Genomic DNA, 19,762 nt, shown 5'->3' on the forward strand with positions numbered 1-19,762 from the left:
CTACTTTCAGCTGAAACACTTCCTGACAAACTCATCTTTTTGTTAAGATTATAGTCATCTCCCCAAACCTTTTGAATCCTTATGTCTTTCTTGGGTTCCATGTTGACATCTGATTTTCTCTGTTTACTCTCTCTTGCTTGATAACTCTTCTCTTGACTGACAAAGATATATTCCAAATTGGGAAGTCAACTTGGGTGTTTGTCTCTCAAACAAGCAATGTAATTAAATACAATCATCCATTCATAAAGAACCTATCAATGTCTCCATACAAGAACACAACATTAAGGTCTACTCAAGATGGTACAGAAATGTTACATCTTTGCTGGGACTGTCCAAGCGTGAAACCGTATTGGGAAAAAGTTTGTGCCATAACCTTGAGAGTCTCTTCAGACAATTTGGATTTTACACCTGCCCAATACTTGCTTCACCATTCTACTTTGTTAGGCCGCAAATTCCACAAATCACTGGCAATGCATATGATTACCTCATGTGTATTCCACGATACTTTAAGCAAAAAAGTATCCCCACCACTAGGGAGTGGTTCACAAAAATAAACAGGACAGCAGAACTGGAAGAGCTTATCCACATTACCCATGACAGATATTCCACCTTCTACAAGACCTGGGCATGTTGGCTTCAATATCAAGCCACAGTAGAGTATACTGAAGTGATAGCCCCTAGTGTATCTATATTACAGTCCTCTTTCTCTATCTAAGTCTTTGCATACATGTGTGACATTACTTGATTTTTTTCTTTTCAAAACATTTTATTTCAATGTCTAACCCCCTTCGGTTAAAAATATATGATGAGTTTCAGGGTGCTAGGGTTTCCCATGTTATTCAACCTTCCAGATTTTCCCTTCCTCCCAAAACTCCCCCCTCCCTTTCTTTTTCTTTCTTTCTCTCTCTCTCTTTTCATCTTTCCTTTGTGTTGGCCTCAGCCTTCCCTCATCTATTTCTACATGCGGTGGAAGGCGTCGTGCCCTCATTGACTCTCTACTTAGAGATGCTAGCTGGGGAATAGCAGTCCTTTTGTTCAAGGAAGCTATCCTCTTCCCTTTTATATTTTCTTTTTATTTTGTTTCCTTCTATTTACTTCACAAGCATTGCTGTCCTCTAAATATAATGTTTAGTAGACTTCTCCAAACACAACTCTATTTCCTTTATATACCTATTGGTGTTAACTGTATAACAATACGTTACCTGCTGGGTCTCGTGGCTTGTTATTTTCTGAATAGTTAACTTGTGCAGATGCTAATAAAGGTTCCATATAAACTTAGTTACTGAGAATAACTGCATTCTGAGTTGGATGCAGGTCAACCTTAGTTGATTTCTACCTATTGAAAGATAGTCCACTGTTAGAGGAACCCCTGCTATGGATACTCTTGCGCACCTACTCTCCGGAGCTAAGTTCCTATATAATACTTATTTCTCTGCATGCTTCTGGCACCAGTTAGTAAGCACAAGATTCCTTACAATTGCATAATGATTCCAATACACTATGTATCTTGAATTAAACAAAAGGAGAATCGCATTGTGTATAGCTTAACTTTGTCAGTGAGGGTTGTTTCACTATCTCCTCTTATGGTAATGTGACTGTGTCTTTATATCTTCTTGGAACTTTGTACCATTGTTATTTTTGTTGATTCATTCAATAAAAAAGATTCTGGAAAAAAATAATATACCCTTCGATGAGATATTTGTATTTTTATTTTTATTTAAGTATGCAGCTATAAAAACTGATGATGGTTCCCTGTGTGTATTAGTAAAAATAACAAAAATAACAAGAAAATGTGTTTTGTCTTCCAATTGTATACTGAGCACAGTATGGTTGGCAGGTGTCTGCAATCCTATATTTCATTTAACATTTAAAGTTTCAATTACATTTATTAATGTATCATATTAGCATGAATGTTTCTTTTTGATTAAATGGGAACAATTGCTTCTTTAAGGTAAAGGTCTGTGGATGTGTGATTAATCAGATTGAAATGACAGTGCAGACGACTTATGCCATGCTTCGTTATCACAATGATTGATTTTAGTCTCTGCTGCCGGGTGAAAAAATATCAGCTAATAACTGCAGCACCAAAGCTCCAGATGTCATTGATAGCACAAATCATTCTTTCACATTCCATATTATTTGCTTCATTTGCAAGGATGCGGACACAGAAAATGATCTGTTGGATGTGAAATTATAGCATGAATATGACACCCTTATTTAACCACCAAGTACATTTTGCCACTCCACAGTTACAAATTACTGTTCAAGGACTTGGCTTTTTAAGTTCTTTTTTCTGTTGGGCACTTGATTAAAAATAGAATTTTGCACTATGTTTTGTGCTGATTGTTTATTATATTTAGCAGATAGTTTAATTCTGACTTTATTTTTTAGTAGTTACTTAGTCACAAGTTATACCTTAGTCCAAAAAATATGTTAAAGGTGCAGAACTGGCATCCCTGAGTTACTGTATATACATGATGGCTGGTTCAATCATCTGTATTGCGTATTTTCATCAATCTAGCGAGTAGATCTTATTTTGGGAGTTCAAGGCTCTGCCCTCTGTCTGTGTAGTCATCATTACCTTTTTCATCTTTGAAGCAATATGCTCTTTTAATTGCTATGGAGATAATAGCAAGGAACAGTATAAAGAGCTTGGTCAACCTCAAGACAAGCTGAGATAGTGATGCTTGTAGCAAGGGTGGGGGAGCAAGGGAATGATCATAATTATACCTGACAGATCTCATAGCTGGAAGCGCAGAGGGAGATGCAATCTGCTGGGTAATTTCACCCCTGCCTTTTACCCAAAACTGAAACTTTTGGGTAGATTTAGCTATTAATAAAATCAAAGCTTGTGCATTTGGTTGTCTTGAAAATCACCATTGTGAAACATCAGCTGTGTTAGATAGCTGTTTTGTTTAATTAACATTTTTACTTAAATCCTGGATTAATGTGTTCAACAGCACCAATGCAAATTATTTATATTGAATGTGAAAACTCAATGGATTGAATTAGGCCAAACCTGTCAAATTTCTAGCTGCCTGAGCTTTGTAGACTGCATAGATCTCATAACATATGACACACGCATGGGGGATCTATTTAAAAAAAAAAACTGTGCGAATGTTTCAGCATTCATACAAAGGTCACAAATAATATCCAAAATGTTTGTTATATGTGTAAACTGTCAGTTTCTTTTTTTCACCTTTGCAAGCAAAATGTAACATTCCTGAACATTTGATCCTTAGAGGAAAATTGCTTTAAAAACACAGGACCAATAAAAAAATATGAGGGAGACCCCTGCTTTGTAAACTAAGGGATTGAGTTATAAAGAATTCCAATAGCCATTTGCTCAATGAAAGTGAATGTATGTTCGTTCTGCTCCAATGGGGTAAAAAAAAAAAAAGAATGTACATAGGCTATATTGTGTGCTGTTCAAATGCCATATATCAATATAAAACATAACATACTGCATTTGACCACTAGATGGAACTAAGTATTAGTATATGGAGATTTCTTTGCTCACCACTAGCATTGTAATGAATCAGCTACAGCAATGAGTAAACTGCAATGCAAAACTCATACAATGGTGCAAAGCTGGAACTCCATTTTTTGAGATGTTTACTGTAAGGGCTGGTTCACACCTAATGCAGTCCAGTGTATTTTTAATCCACACAAAAAAGGCATGCACAGTGCATTCCCCCCCCCCCCCCCCTCCTTCAGCCACCCTGCACTGGTACTACTGCCTAACTCCCCTATCTGCCGGCCACCCTGCGCTGATATTGATGTATGTCCCAGCCTCCAGTCACCCCATGCTGGTACTTCAGTAGCCACCAATTCTCCAGCCACCCTACATTGGTACTGCTAGACACCCCTCTGTCCTCCACCTACCCTGTGCTAAAACTGCTGTACCCCCCCAGACACCAGCCACCCTGCTGATACTGCTGTATCCCCCCAACCTGAAGTGACCCCGTATTGGTACTGCTGTACCCACCCAAATCTCCAATGACCCCGCACTGGTACTGTTTGACCCCCCCATGCTCCAGCCACTAAGCACTGGTACTGCTAGACCCCCCGTCCTACATCCACCCCATACTGGTACTTCTGTATCCAGAGACCCCACTAATACACCCCCCAAAATCCAAGGTGGCTGGGAATTCAGATTTTACTGCCCCCTCCCCCATTCTGGCACCCTAGGGTGGCTGGCTCCAGCCCTGTTAGCCATCATGGTCTAGAGATGGGGTTCATATCCCTAGGGGAGATGGGAGTCTTTGTCCCTAGGTGATATGGGGTCCCTGTCCCCAGGGGAGATGGGGTCCCCATATCTAGGGGAGATAGGATCGGGTATGGGATGGGGAGATGAGCTTGGCTGTACCACCCATGTGGGCCTTGCTGTTGTAGTTGGTGAGGAAGCATACAGTGCTGCAGCTGGCTGCTCTCCAAGCAGTTGTTCGTGGTCAACTGGACTCCCTCCAGCAGCAGCACAGACAGGGCAATCAACATAGAAGGCCACATCCTCCGCTTGATGGGCTTTCTGAGGGAGATCTGTGTATGATGGAGGGAGGGGGCTTGGAGACAAGCTTGCGGTGTCCTCTGGGCAGCCAGCTCTCATAGGGCTGCACCAATGTGCTGGAAGATTTCCAGATGAAGTGTACACTGCAGGGCTGTGCCTGGGCTCTGACTCAGGGGAGGTCTGGCTGGGGGGAACATTGGACTGAGCTGTGCTCTATGGGGCAGGAGAGAGGGGCCAGCCAAGGACACAGGTGGGAAATGTGAGACTGAATAGCGATGCAGAAGGGCAGGAAGTCCTGCTACCCACCTCCCAATCCCCAAATGGCTGTAGATTTGTATTTTACCACCACCCTCCCCCCATACTGGTGCCTATGCTGCTTTATGATGGTGCTGGCCCTGATTGCAGTCAACAAAAGTAGAACATGCTGCATTTTTTCTGTATGGAACACATCTGGAAAATGCATCACCAGAATGCACATGTCCTGAACTATATGAAGAAAAAAAAGAGGGGAAAATGCACAGTATTGCATAAAAATGCATAAAAAACGCACTAGAATGCATAAAAAGTGTATGCAAAAACGCATCCAAAACACAGAAATTGTGGTGTGAACCCCCAAAATCCTTCACACCTTCACAGATGTGTGCATAAAAAGAAAATTGCTTGATTGCCCCATCAACACAATCACTGTGTTCTGTCCCTGCAACATTGCATCAATTCTGTATAGCAGTTCACTGTCTCAATAGCTGATTCATATACACTGTTGGTGATGAACACAGGAAGCTCCATACACTTAACTTACAGTACAGAGTTTTCCCTCATAGTTTCCTTTTCTGGAAAAATGTTCTTAGCCCACAGAAACCTTGCTTTTGTGCTATCATGCCTTGATAGACCCTGAGTTGCATAAGAATGAATCTGCTACCTTTCTGTGTTACATAAATGTTTTTAATATCCAGTAGCATCTTCTGCTTTTGTTTTCCTTTGATTTGAAACGTAGATTAAATGCATGAAAATGTCAAATTTGTTGCTTCAAAGTGTGTAAGATAAATAAAAATCTGAAAGCAATTTCCCCACACAGTGTTTATGGGACACCCTCTGGTGCTTTAACTTACCTTCTATTTGTTGTCCCAACCCTTGTTGCAGTCTCTGTCAAGAAGCTATGTGAATACCAGTTGTGTCATATGGGTAATTATTATCACTCTGCTAGGTATCGCTTGCCTCTGTTTCATTCACTGTGCACTGATCACTAAATCATGCAAGGGCAGGGGTAATGTGCACATGTGAGCTACACTGTGCTTATAGGAATTTTCTAATGCAGGGAAAAAGCATTGTTTAGTGTGACATTCAGGAACAGGGAAAGTAACAACAGACTATAGAACAGGGTTTCTCAACCAGGTTCCGTGGAACCCTAGGGTTCCTCCAAAGGTTGCTGGGGTTCCTTGAGCAATGACCAATTTCTGCCTGTCAGAAAATTTCCTACTGACACCACTGATCTTTTTAGCTACTGTGTCTCTAAGGGGGTAATTCATGCTAATGACCACAAATGTAAGAAGCATCCTTGCAACTGACCATCACAGAAATGTATCTTGAATTGTAGTAATTTTTAGCAGGGGTTCCCTGGGACTGAAAATGTATTTTACGGGTTCCTCTGCATTGACAAGGATGTGGAAATCTACCCTAGAGGGTGCCTTCTACATGGTTTAGAGAAGTATGTATTTTCTCTGATGGCTTCATGTCAGCACACACCTGGGGGGAGGCCCTGTGAACTAATCAGGACCATAATTCATGAAAATTCACTGCCACTCCAGCCTGGTGTACCTTCTCTTTCCTCCATGTACTGTACTCAGGATTTACAGTTTCCCTACCTGGCTGGGTCAAGAGTCTGTCAGTCTGTCTGGGGGAGGCTGATGGCTTCTGGATGCAGTCCTTCCAGTGCCTGTTAAATGCTGTGGGAATTGGGATCCCTGCTGCATGTCCTCAGCATTATATGAGGTAGAGAAAACAAGCTTTTGTTTGTGAGGCTCTAGCTACAGTATATTCAACTTTGCTGTTGCACATAAAACAGTTGCAGAGCACATGGGCTGAATCTGTGGCTGAATATCATAGTGGTGTGCTCCATGGTGGTCAGTGCTCCGCCCGAGTTCCAGAAATGGCGCCTACCCATGCACAGCTCACGAGCCAATAGGAAGCTTTGGAGGGCAGAGCATTTGCTTGGATACAAAATTTAAACTGGCAGACCCCTAATTTGGTTGCCTTGCAAAGATTAGTCTCCTCCTCATTAGCTGTGCTGCTGCCGGAACTTTCCTTATTCCTACCTAGGCATTTCAGCCTGCAAAGGAAACACTCTTCTCATTCTCTGCTGCATGGTAAATTCCATGCTTTATAAGTTGTGAAAATTTTTCTCATCCTGGTTCTTGTGTTTTTAGAATACAAATGCCAACGCCAGATAAGACTAGCAAATGCTGAGAAGGTACGGGGGTGCGCCTATCATTCGTTTGCTGTGCATATCTTATTTTTTGTCCTAAATTAATCTCTGGAACTTTCTTTTTTGGCCCGCTAGTCACTCTCCTCTCCCAGAGGAAGGTTGGAATCATGTTGGGAGTGGCCATAGTTCCAGACAGTAGACAATATGGGATTTTGTCCAGTGATAGGTGCTCTCATTGAAATTTGGAATATTGTAATTCCCCCTCAAGATCCATGGCAGCACACCACCAACAGCAGCCCAAGCCAAGAATGTGCTGGGCATGTCCCAATGTGGTGCTTCTAGGCAAAATGGCTTGTGAAGTCTGTTTTAGGCAAGCAACGGGGCAGGGAGTCGAATTATATGTATATGGTGTCTATTATGAAACAAGTTTTTCAAGATACATTAAGATCTTTCACTGAACAAGTTCAGCTTCTTTCCCAGCAGTGTACTTTGACATTTCAAGTGGTGGCACTTCAGTTAAATACTGAAGTCAAACTTTTCCAAGGGGGCAGTTAAATTGATTTTGCTCTGGCCCAACTTTTCCATAAGATGATCAGAGAACCCCTACTATGGGAGGACCCTGTGGAAGAGCCAGAGAAAAGGCAAAGCAGGTATTTTAAACACACAAGAAAGGAAAACTTGAACGTCCTATTCATAGAAGAAATTAAAGATATCATTGAGAATGAGTAGAAGCAGGCAGACAGAAGATTTTAATGCAGGGACCACTTTGCCAAACTTTACCCCTTTTGAAAGGAGAATATCAAATATCTGGACAATCCCCCAGTGGTGGACATAATTTTGATACATCTAGCCTGATGTGATGCTGATGTGGTCACTTTTAAAGATGTCCTACACAAAAGGGTCGAACTAGACTTTAAAAAATCTACTTAACAGTAGGAAGAGCATGCAAGCCACCGATAGCTTTGGCAACTAACTCCAAAGCTCTTGAGTTTTTATTAATACATCTGAAAAGGCCATTATAAATGATCTTGGTAAATAAAAAGTCCTAGCCTCCTTTGATAGTCTGAAGCTGACAGCCAGTTTTATGGTGGAGGAATCTATTGACCCACGTGATGCTACGGTCACGGGAAGGTGGGCACTGTGGCTCAGACATTGGGTAGTAGACCCCCTAATCAAAGCAGGGGTGGTGCAAGATTCCCTTTGAGGGCAAGTATCTTTTTGGAAGTAAGTTGGAAATGGCAATAGCAAAGGCTATAGTCTGGCTTTATTACACAGGATAAGAAGTTGCTATGGCAGAAAACTTCTGCCTTCAGATGGTCTACAAAGGTCAGAGGAAAAGATGCAAGGACCTACAGGCTGGACAAAACGTTTTGAAGGCCATGGAGTAATTCCTTGGTAGGCCAAAAGGCTGAGAGAGGAGCTTCTTCTGCTTGACAGGAGTCCCAAAAATCCTTTTGATGGTGTGCCTGCCCATGTTTGCCAGGTAGGTGTCAGACTGCACAAGTTCTGGAGAGTATTGTCAGACAAAATAAAATCTAGGTAAGATTTAGGTATTTTTGGAAATTTCTTAAGCACCCAAAAAACGTGCTTTGTTCTGAACAGGTACAGTGGGGATTGAAAGTTTGGGCACCCCAGCTAAAAATTTGTATTAATGTGCATAAAGAAGCCAAGGAAAGATGGAAAAATCTCCAAAAGGCATCAAATTACAGATTAGACATTCTTATAATATGTCAACAAAAGTTAGATTTTATTTCCATCATTTACACTTTCAAAATAAAAGAAAACAAAAAAATGGCGTCTGCAAAAGTTTGGGCACCCTGCAGAATTTATACCATGCACTGCCCCCTTTGCAAAGCTGAGACCTGCCAGTGTCATGGATTGTTCTCAATCATCGTCTGGGAAGACCAGGTGATGTCAATCTCAAAGGTTTTAAATGCCCAGACTCATCTGACATTGCCCCAACAATCAGCACCATGGGTTCTTCTAAGCAGTTGTCTAGAAAACTGAAACTGAAAATAGTTGACGCTCACAAAGCTGGAGAAGGCTATAAGAAGATAGCAAAGCATTTTCAGATGTCAATATCCTCTCTTCGGAATGTAATTAAGAAATGGCAGTCATCAGGAACAGTGGAAGTTAAAGCAAGATCTGGAAGACCAAGACAAATATCAGACAGAACAGCTCGCAGGATTGTGAGAAAAACAATTCAAAACCCACGTTTGACTGCACGATCCCTCCAGAAAGATCTGGCAGACACTGGAGTTGTGGTACACTATTCCACTATAAAGAGATACTTGTACAAATATGGTCTTCATGGAAGAGTCATCAGAAGAAAACCTCTTCTATGTCCTCACCACAAAAATCATCGTTTGAACTTTGCAAATGAACATATAGACAAGCCTGATGCATTTTGGAAACAAGTTCTGTGGCCCGATGAGGTTAAAATTGAACTTTTTGGCCGGAATGAGCAAAGGTACGTTTGGAGAAGAAGGGGCACAGAATTTAATGAAAAGAACCTCTGTCCAACTGTTAAGCATGGGTTTGGATCAATCATGCTTTGGGGTTGTGTTGCAGCCAGTGGCACAGGGAACATCTCACGAGTAGAAGGAAAAATGGATTCAATAAAATTTCAGCAAATTTTGGATGGTAACTTGATGCCATCTGTGAAAAAGCTGAAGTTAAAGAGAGGATGGCTTCTACAAATGGATAATGATCCTAAACACACCTCGAAATCCACGGGGGATTACATCAAGAGGCGTAAATTGAAGGCATTGCCATGGCCTTCACAATCTCCTGACCTCAACATAATTGAAAATCTATGGATAGACCTTAAAAGAGCAGTGCGTGACAGACAGCCCAGAAATCTCAAAGAACTGGAAGACTTTTGTAAGGAAGAATGGGCAAAGATACCTCAAACAAGAATTGAAAGACTCTTGGCTGGCTACAAAAAGCGTTTACAAGCTGTGAAACTTGCCAAAGGGGACAGTACAAGATATTAACTCTGCAGGGTGCCCAAACTTTTGCAGACGCCATTTTTTTGTTTTCTGTTATTTTGAAAGTGTAAATGATGGAAATAAAATCTAACTTTTGTTGACATATTATAAGAATGTCTGATCTGTAATTTGATGCCTTTTGGAGATTTTTCCATCTTTCCTTGGCTTCTTTATGCACATTAATACAAATTTTTAGCTGGGGTGCCCAAACTTTCGATCCCCACTGTATATCAAGAAAGACCATTTCAAAAAGAAGTTCTTGCAAACAATCTTAAAAGTAATCCAGCCAGGGAACTGGCTAGTATCTGTTGTGTTAAAAGATGCCTATTTTACGATCACCCTGCATTTCTAAAGATTACTATGCTTCACAATTGACCAGTTAGACTACCAATTTGTCTGCCTTCCTTTTGGTCTGACCACATTCCTGAGAGTCTTTACTAGGGTGCTTCTTGCTGTGTTTGCTCTCCTTCAAAAGCAAGATGTTCACATTTTTCATTACGTGGACAACATCAAGAAGTGACATTCAGTCAAGAAGAGATACTGCTCCTAGTGTGTCAAGATTTGGTCATCTTGACCCAGGAACGATTTGGGTGGATTACCAATTTTGAAGAAAGCGGAATTGAATACGGAGCTAAACATGCATAGGAATACAAGTGGCTGATGACCAGGGAGTTTCTAGATCTTTAAGCTCTATGACATCAGTGATTCCAATGGTGGAATGGGCCCAACTGAAATCTAGTTCATTCCAGTATAGATTTCTAGTATAGTGGTGCTCTGAAGATCTCTGTCAGAAGATATTACTCTCTTCCTTCATAAGGTGAAGTCTGGATTGGTGGCCAAACCCAGAAATCTTCAGTGCTACCATTCACTTGTGCCAATTCCTTGGCTGGTAGTGAAGTCGGATGCCAGTAAGACAGACAGGGGAGGTGTCTTTCAGGGACATTGGGATAGGGTCAGTGGTATTTCCTGGCGTCGGGATTGTTTCCAACCTTTTGTAATTGGTGGCAGCCCTCAAAGTCCATCTGGCATCAGTTATTGGATTCAGGGTGACCTGGTTCTTTTACAAAAGGAACAATACAATCGCAATAGGCTATATCCAGAAGAAGAGGGACACTCGAGTTGTTTCCTATTAAGGGAAGTATCACCGATAATGGAATGGGCCAAGAACAACCTTCTCCATCTTTCTGACATCATGGGTCTTGAGAAGCAGTGATTTTTAAATCTAGATTGTTCAGCCAAACTAGTTGGTACCCTTATGGAATCTCACAAGAAAAACATGAAAAGTGTATACAATAGGGTATTGCAGTAGTTCCTGGACTTTGCGGACATTTTTTTGGTAGCAAGTACATTCAAAGACCAGGCATTGGCAATATCGGTCTTCACAGGAATTCACTAGGTGGCTAACAGCCTAGTAATAATGTTTTTCAATTTTCTCACAGTTAATGCCTGCAAAAGCCCTTTTGTTTTCCAAGTGGGATCTTCCAATAGTCTTAAAGTTTCTGGCTTTGCCTAAGTTTAATCAAGAACCTTCTTTGCATGATCTCAATTTGAAAGCTACCTTTCTAGTTGTGGTAACCTCAGCCAGAAGGGTGTTTGAGATAGCGGTCTTGGGGTTTAAAGAACAGTGTACAACCTTTGTGGTGGACCAAGTAGTCCTTATGCCAATGTTCAATTTCATTCTGGAGGTAACCTTGAATTCCATATCAGACAAGAGATAGTTCCTCACACGCTCTTCTTAGGGGGCAGTCAGAGGATCAGTCAATTAGATGTGGGGAAGACTCTGCAAGCTTACATCAGCACTGCATCCAGTATCTGATCATCTATTCGTAATCCCTTTTGGAGCAAGCAAAGGAGCCAAAGCGTCAAGAAGAACCATAGTGTCCCGGCTGGAAAAGGTCATCACAATAGCTTACAAATGCAAAGGGTTGGTAGTCCCGCTTGTAATAATAACACACTCTCTAGGAGTATTTCAACGTCATGGGTGGAAGCCTGTTGAGTCTCACTGGAAATGATATGCAAGGCAGCAACATGTACGTCTGCATACATTTATTTCTCATTACTGTGTAGACCTGGCAGTGATGACAATGGGCTAGTTGGGTAGAAAGATTATTGCTGTGGCTTCTAGCCATGATTACAATTTTTTTTTAAATATCTCACCCTGGTATAGCTAGTTATTTCCAAGGTGTGTGCTGACATGGAGCCATCAAGGACAGCATAAAATTGTTTTTCATACTCAACACAATTTTCCTTTCCACATGAGTTCCATGGCAGCTGAAATTCCCACCCAGACTTTTATCATAATGGAAAGCTGGAGTGGGAGTGAATTTTTATAATTTATAGTTCTGATTAGTGCAGGGGGTGCTGGGGCTTACCCCCAGGTGTGTGCTGCCATGGAGCATGTCAGGTCTGAAAAACGGCTGTAAGAATACAGAACAATTTTCTATTTTTTTAAAGCTGAACTCCAAGAAATAGCAAATATACAGTACAAACAGTAGATAAAATACCAATACATGAGCTATATTAGCTACTAAATCATTTGTATTGCTGACCATCCAGCCCTGAGATTTATGCAGCTCTGCTACACAGCAAAACTCTTTATGGCAGTAAAAGGAGAACTAGAAGAATGAGGACATATTTCTGTCATGAACAAGTAGGTGCTACGCCCAGAGATAACCCGCTCAGTGGTGGAATGTCGGTGTCTTGGCTCTGTGTGTCTTCTGAGCAGAGATACAAATGAATAATGAGGATTGCTATAGCCGACACTCGTCTTCCTGAATAGTAAACTTTACTGAATGAGAAAAAAAAAATGGCTATTTTATATACACATTTTACTCATTCAATAAAGTTTACTATTTGGGAAGACGAGTGCTGGCTATACCAATCCTCATTATTCACATATTTCTGTCACTCCACTCTATCCTACTATCAGCATAGCACCCTCTCCCAGTCTGATCTCTGCCGTGTAGACTTTCAGGTATATACAGTGGTTGAATTTAAACCACATACTATATATTTAATGTAAAATAAAGAATGCAGCGCTGTATTACATTGTGTCTTTTTTGTCTGCTTGTAGCTCAGCTTTATCTGAACATAATGTATGCAATTTAATTCTTCTTTCTTCTGGGCCAAAAAATTGTAAAGGTGCCCAGATACGAAATTTATTAAAACTGGAGAATGAAAAATGTGGAGCAGCTATGCATAGAAACCAACCAACTTTTACCAGGTTTTATTGTCAATGATTAATTGAACAAGCTGAAGTTAGAAGATGATTGGCTACCATGCACAGCTGCATCAGATTCTGTGTGCTCCATTTTTAGTACATCTCCCTTGTTATGTTTCTAACACAAACATTGCTTAACAGATATATATTTGTTCATTTATTGCAGTGATTCCATTGCGAACAACTACAGTCCTTCAGCCAGAGACTTCTCGACTCATTCAATGTACAAGCATCAAAGTAACAACGGTATAACCTTTTCGATATTTTTTGATATATTACATTCATATATATTCATCCTTTTGGTTTGATTGTAATTATAAAAAGTTGAAGTGGGAGCATATCCTGCCCCTGAATCACTTTTGCCATCTCCTGCACTGTGCAGGAACTTGCCTTCAAACTGGCATCCCAACCCCGTAGATAACACTGTAGACTAGGGTTGCCACCTCATCCCTTTAAAACCGAACACATATTAATTACACAGGTTCTGAGGCTAATTTAATGCAGATAAGGCACCAAGTGAGTTTAATTACCACCTTAATCAGCAACAGAACCTGTGTAATTAATATGTGTTCAGTTTTAAAGGGATGAGTTGGCAACCCTACTGTAGAAGTGGTTCTGTAGCAGATAAGTTTTGAGAAGTTTTTATTCAATTAATTTCAAAAAGGCTAGGCATGGCTCATTGCACAAAAGCACACCTGCTGCATTTATGGCAATGCAGTGCATTACAACACACAGCATTCATATTTGTTGTGTGCTTTAGTAAGGGTGTGTTGGTAGCTGCTGTATGTGTGTATTATGAAAGGCCCTGCAAGAAATTGAGTTCTATGCATTAATGTGCATTGCAGTAAGGTGCTGCAAAACGGACGTTTTAGAATGCATTTCTGCAACACACAAGTTTGAATCCTGCAGAGTAATTCCATTGTGTATATCAGCTCTATAAATGTGTTTACTGTATCTAATTATGTTACCTTCTCAAATTAAAGTCTTAATAAATGATACAGCTAGAAGCAGGATCAAATAGAAGCTAATTTCCCATTTGACAGCTCAGATTGTTACTAGTTGTGAGAGTGTATGGTTTAGCAAAATATGAATAGATTTTTAATTTCAATGAAAACAAAATGTCAGAAACAGTTGTCAGTGCCTATTTAATATGTAGGATTAATGCAGAACTCCAAACATGTACACATATAGCTGAGTACACATACTTGTACTATTTTATCTAGCAAGGTATTTATAATTCTGGTCATCGCATCTTGGGTTTTTCAAAAAGTTGCCAGACTATAAAGACAGATTTTATCAATTTCATAGCCGGTAGCTCTGCAGCTTTCTGTGTCACCTCCTAGCTTTAAGCTTTATCATTGGATCATTCTAGAAAACGTGTCTTTAGAAAAATATGAGGGCAGCCATTCCTGACCTCTCCTTTAGAAAATTCTGCTTATCTGGCTGTCCTGTTCACTCTCCTACTTCAATGCTTTGAATCACCAACCTGGAGAAAGTATTTAGATAAGGAGTTATGACTTTCCTGATCTACAAACTTGGTCCTGGTCCTTGACATAGAAAATATTGAAGCATAACTAACATTTCCAGCAGAGAAGACAGAGCCATATTTCTCCCATGGCCATTTCCCGATCCAGCAATGTGTATGGAAGCCTCAGCTGTCCCGGGTTTCCCTCTCCTCATTTGCTGAGACACAGCAGTGGGAGCCATTTGCTCCCACTGCTCTCAATCACATCCAGTGAGCCAATGAGGAGAGAGTGGGGCAAGGCCAAGAGACATCTCTATGTGTCTGAAAGACACATAGAGCTGGGCTCAGGAGCAGGCATGCACCAGAGCCCCCATAGCAAGCGGTTGACTATTGAGGGCACTGATCAAGGGGGAGGAGCCAGGAGCATTGGCAGGGGATCCGAGAAAAGGATCGAGGCTGCTCTGTGCAATACCATTACACAGAGCAGGTCAGTATAACATTTTTATTATTTTAAATAAAAGGAACCTTTAATATCACGTTAAACAGTGGCTCCTCCAACCTTCACTGTCTGTTATGATTGCAGCATTCTGCATTGCAGAGGAGTGAGTTTTGGCTTGCAGTGAACAAAAATGTACTGTTTTCAAAATTTTTGGTGTTTTGGTGACTGTGGGACATTAATATGAATACATATTGTAAGTTCCTAAAACTGTAGAACTGAAAACATATGATGGTAAACTGCAACAGACATTAAACATGGCCTATTTACATGACTTCAGTTTCCTTCGAAAGCTGGCAATCTTGCAATCTTGAAAACCTTTTTTTCTTATTGGTTTATAATTCCAGAAAGGTAGTCCCAAACAGACTCCTTGAAGGATCCTTGTGAATCTTTGCATACAAAAAGGGTATCAAAATATTACTCTGAAGCTTCTCAAAGCTAACCAGTCTTAGAAGACTGAGGAAATTATACTGTAAAGAAAGCAGACCAAGCTACAATGGGTTAGATAGGGCAGTCTGATTAGTTGTACTTCTTGCCAGGAATTGCTTGTGACTGATTTTTATGATTGGGTCCAAATCTGAAATTCCTGAAATTAATTAAAGATAGGTTTATATGTAGTACATGTATGATTTTTTTGCTGTCTATAATGGTAAAAAATTCTTAACTTTATATGTGTGTTTAGCCTGACCTGAGTACCTGAGCCCCTGACAAATTAATAAACGTATGTTGAAAATGTAAAAGTGTTTTCCTTAGTTAAAGAGTACTTAAACAAACATACATTCAATATATTGCATGCTACTAGTCCTTAGGTATGCTACATGTTTACAGGCTATTTTCCATTTAATTTTCCCTGGTAATCTGCAAATAACACACTTCCACACTCCTCTATGTGATTATTCTCACTCAGCTTCTGTATCTATGGAGGCAGCCATGTTTGACACCTGGACTGGACGTAAATATACCCACTTGGGAGATAATGGGATTAGTAGCTTACATAAGAAATATAAGATTTTGTTGTTCAGCAATGACACAACATTTCTGGCATTATCATCTGGGTTATTTTTTTGCACTTTTAGAAAATTTTTATAGCATGAAATAGAAAAAAAATGCAACCACCACATCTAAGGACTGTAGGCAGCAATATATTACATTTTGTTCTGGTTTAGTTATTCATAAAATAAAACCCCCATTGCTTACTATATACCCAAGTACAAAGTAAAAATCACTATACAATTTAGTTTATAATCAAGCTACATAGTGATTTCAGTACTATGTGGTAGAACTGCTAGATTACACGTCACTTTAGAATTTATAGCATATAGCAGCTAATATAAATTTTTGCAATCCGCATGCTGATCAAATGAATCAGGTTTCACAGTGGACCACTTCATTTAGCTGTTTGACATGATTCTTGCTAGCTAGGCTATTACTGGATGCCAGAGGTAGATTGTCATACTTACAAATCTGTCCAAGGACAGACTGCTACTGCTATAGACATATCATTGGACAACACTAATGTACACTACAAGTTGATTTAGGAAATAAAGGTTTATGGGGAGAAAAATAAAAGCTAACATAATAATAATAATAATAATAATAATGTAAAGAACAGTGAGTATAACCGTGACACAATTTAGCTCTGGTGCATTCTTTTGTGTTTTTTCCACTGCATAAATGATATGGTTTTAATTATAACATCATACATAGCATCAATTAATGAAATGGATCCTTATGAAGAAAAGGAATAATTGTGACTTACATTTCCTCCCTATGTGATTAGCTCACCATCTGCACCAAATAACAATTTTTAGGCATCCCGTGCAATAGAAAATTTGTTTTTGGTAACATACCCCCTAAGGGTTAATTACTTCTGAAGAGATGCAGACCCTGAAACTTTCCTCTATCAGAGCACTGAGAAAGGACTAGGTGATTATAATGAACCAGAATCAGTCAGGAAATCACATAGTGAAACAAACAGCTGTTTCTTCCGAACATAAAAGGGAAGGAATCTGCAACAAAATTTGGTAAAATCCTTCCGTATACATATATCACCCAGATTTTTTTAAATTATATTTTTATTCATTACTTCTTACAAAACCAATATAACATTAACACATAATAATCAATCGTTTTTACAATCTTTCACTGTAACCCCACCCCCACCCTTACTCCCTCCCATATTTCACTACCTTTTGTTCTTTTAGTAGCTTTCCTTCTCACCTACTATCCTCTGCTGGCTTCATTATATCTTCTTATCATTATATCAACCTCTGTCCCCTACTTCTCATTCCTATGTTTGTCCTTATTCTTCTACTCCATCAGTTCTGCAAATCTCTGTGTAATTTTAAACTCGAACCATCTTTCCCAGATTTTTCTGAATTTGTCCATTTTATCTTCTCCACTGAAATATACTGTAGTTCTTCCTTCCTATATATACATTCTACCCTTTTTATCCAGTCCTTTAGTTTAGGGATCTCTTGGGCCTTCCAAAATTTAGGGATCAACTCTTATGCCACATTATCAAGTGAGGTATCACCGTACTCTTGTAATGTTTCACTGTTAAATCAGAGGATTTTTTTCTTAACATAAGTGGTGCTACACTTCAAGCATTTTAACATTAGCATTCTAAAAGAACACCCGGTTACCTTATAAATAAGTTATTTCCAATTTTAGAGACCTGACATGTTCTGTTATTATGTTTGCCTTTATAGAGTATTCTGAGCTATGCAGACTTGAGAATCAAGCGGGAATATTATGCCAGAAACCTCCTTATCATAATTTCCAAATTACCAAGAAAAAGGATGCATGCTGTAAATTGTATAAGAGAAAGTAAGTACTACCAAATTGACAGTATTTTTCTTTTCTTCTGAAGATACTCTTAAAATTCAATATAAATTGATTCATATGTCATCAACAGTATTCCAGTGTTCAGTATATGAAATCAAAATAATGTCATAAATGATCTGAGCAGAGCAGAGATAAGCTGCACTTACAAGTTAGATGTGGCTCTGACTGGACTGCTTTTTGAAAAGAAGGTGGCCCTAAGAAGAAATATTGTGTTGAGATGTGATACAACAAATTGTTCCCTGTATCTCTAGAGATGTCCATACTGATTTAAGAGAGTGCAAACGTATTTATTGTACCTAAAATTTGTGCAATTCAACTTACAGTGGTATGGTACAAAATAGAACAATATAAGAATAATAATAGAATAATGCTTTGCTCCAATTTCATGAGAAAAATATAGAAAGACTGCAACACTACTGTATGCTGAAGCATGGGAATTTTAGGGGCAACTATCCACTGTTATGTTGAATAAAAACATCCATTGAGGCCATCTGGAGAGGTAACTGGTTTGCATTTGTCTTCGTGTTGCTGACACTTCAATCTTTCATTGGAATGCTCTGGCCTGGACTACTTCCAAGACCTACAGTCTGCATCTTAAGCTCCAGTTTTTTAAGTTTGTTAAAACAGAGTGGCAGATGTTCATTATGTACTGTCCATAAGAACATAATTAAATTATTCTCTATCATTTTTATACAAAAGGTGTGATACCCATAAAACAGTCCAACTGCAGAGCACACTGAAACAGGCACTGACAATTTCCCTCTGATCGATTTCACACTTCTTTACAATATGCTCTTCAGGTAACAATTTAATACCGCTCTTCTAGTAAGAAGAATCTAGCACACAACAGTAATCCGGCTCCTCAAAGCTTGCCTTTGGCAGAACACTATGTGGTCTTCTCTACTCACTGCCTTTAGACAGTTGCACATCACTAGTATCCTCTTAGATCCACTTGACTGATAAACCATAAAGGGCTTGTGCTATTGGCTTCAAATGTTTACTGTGCTGAGAGAGCCTGTGATAAGAATACTAAATTTGTGTGTGTCCTTAGGGTTTGAATTTTTACTTGGGTTTACAACACAAGACTAGAAAATACAAAATGTGCACACAAAAGAACAACTTTCTATTTCCTCTCCTCCGGTGTGGCTGAAGCTATGTGGAGTAAGGTCAATGTAAGGCTTACAACTAGCTTTTTTGCCTCGGGGGCATTGCTAGAGTGTCACTACTGAGCATTTACAGTGTGAATGTAATATATGTAGAGCTGATACAGGAGTGCCTAAATTGCATTTAATCTTGAAGAGTTGTATGGTGCAGCCATTGTATTCATATGAAAGAGAACAACAGACACCAATGAGGTTGAAATCTGTTGTAGAAAAAATATGTAAATTTGAATCTGATTAATGGCCTAAGCAAAACCATTCTTATTTTTTAAACATTCGGGAAAAAAAGCATTCTTACAATTATGGTCCTGTTTGTATACAGCTATAATGGGGTGTTACAGGATTGTAACAGAGCCAAGTCTTCATACAAGAATAGGTATAAGAGGACTGCAGTGCTGAGTAGTATTTACTCTGCTTTTCAAGGCTGCAGGCAGAATGGAGAATTTTTTCAAAGTTGCACCTGGATGTAGAAATGGATTTTGGCCCTGGTCAGCAAATCACATTCCTAAATTGTGCTGTTTAACTCCCAGGATGTATGTGAGTTAATAGACACATTAGCATGTAAGAGCTGTTCATAAACCAGCATCCTATAAAATATTGTATAACCATTTAATTAGTTACTGCTGTGGTCGTGAATTGCATTATGGCTTTGTGG

General features: G+C 39.6%; 1 long non-coding RNA gene across 1 annotated transcript in view; it reads left to right on the forward strand.

Annotated features, from left to right (window-relative positions):
* LOC149471952 (uncharacterized) overlaps positions 1-17,929 on the forward strand; it is a 102,023-nt gene extending 84,094 nt beyond the window's left edge. Inside the window, exons 2-3 of the long non-coding RNA XR_016305822.1 lie at positions 13,306-13,385; positions 17,812-17,929. This is a non-coding gene — a long non-coding RNA (uncharacterized LOC149471952). The remainder of the gene's footprint in view (positions 1-13,305; positions 13,386-17,811) is intronic.
* The last annotated feature ends 1,833 nt before the right edge of the window (positions 17,930-19,762 follow it).

This window comes from Staurois parvus, unplaced genomic scaffold (genome assembly GCF_062004578.1).
Source record: "Staurois parvus isolate SC_StPar_1 unplaced genomic scaffold, SC_StPar_1.0 ptg000025l, whole genome shotgun sequence".
In the NCBI taxonomy this organism is placed as follows: domain Eukaryota; kingdom Metazoa; phylum Chordata; class Amphibia; order Anura; family Ranidae; genus Staurois; species Staurois parvus.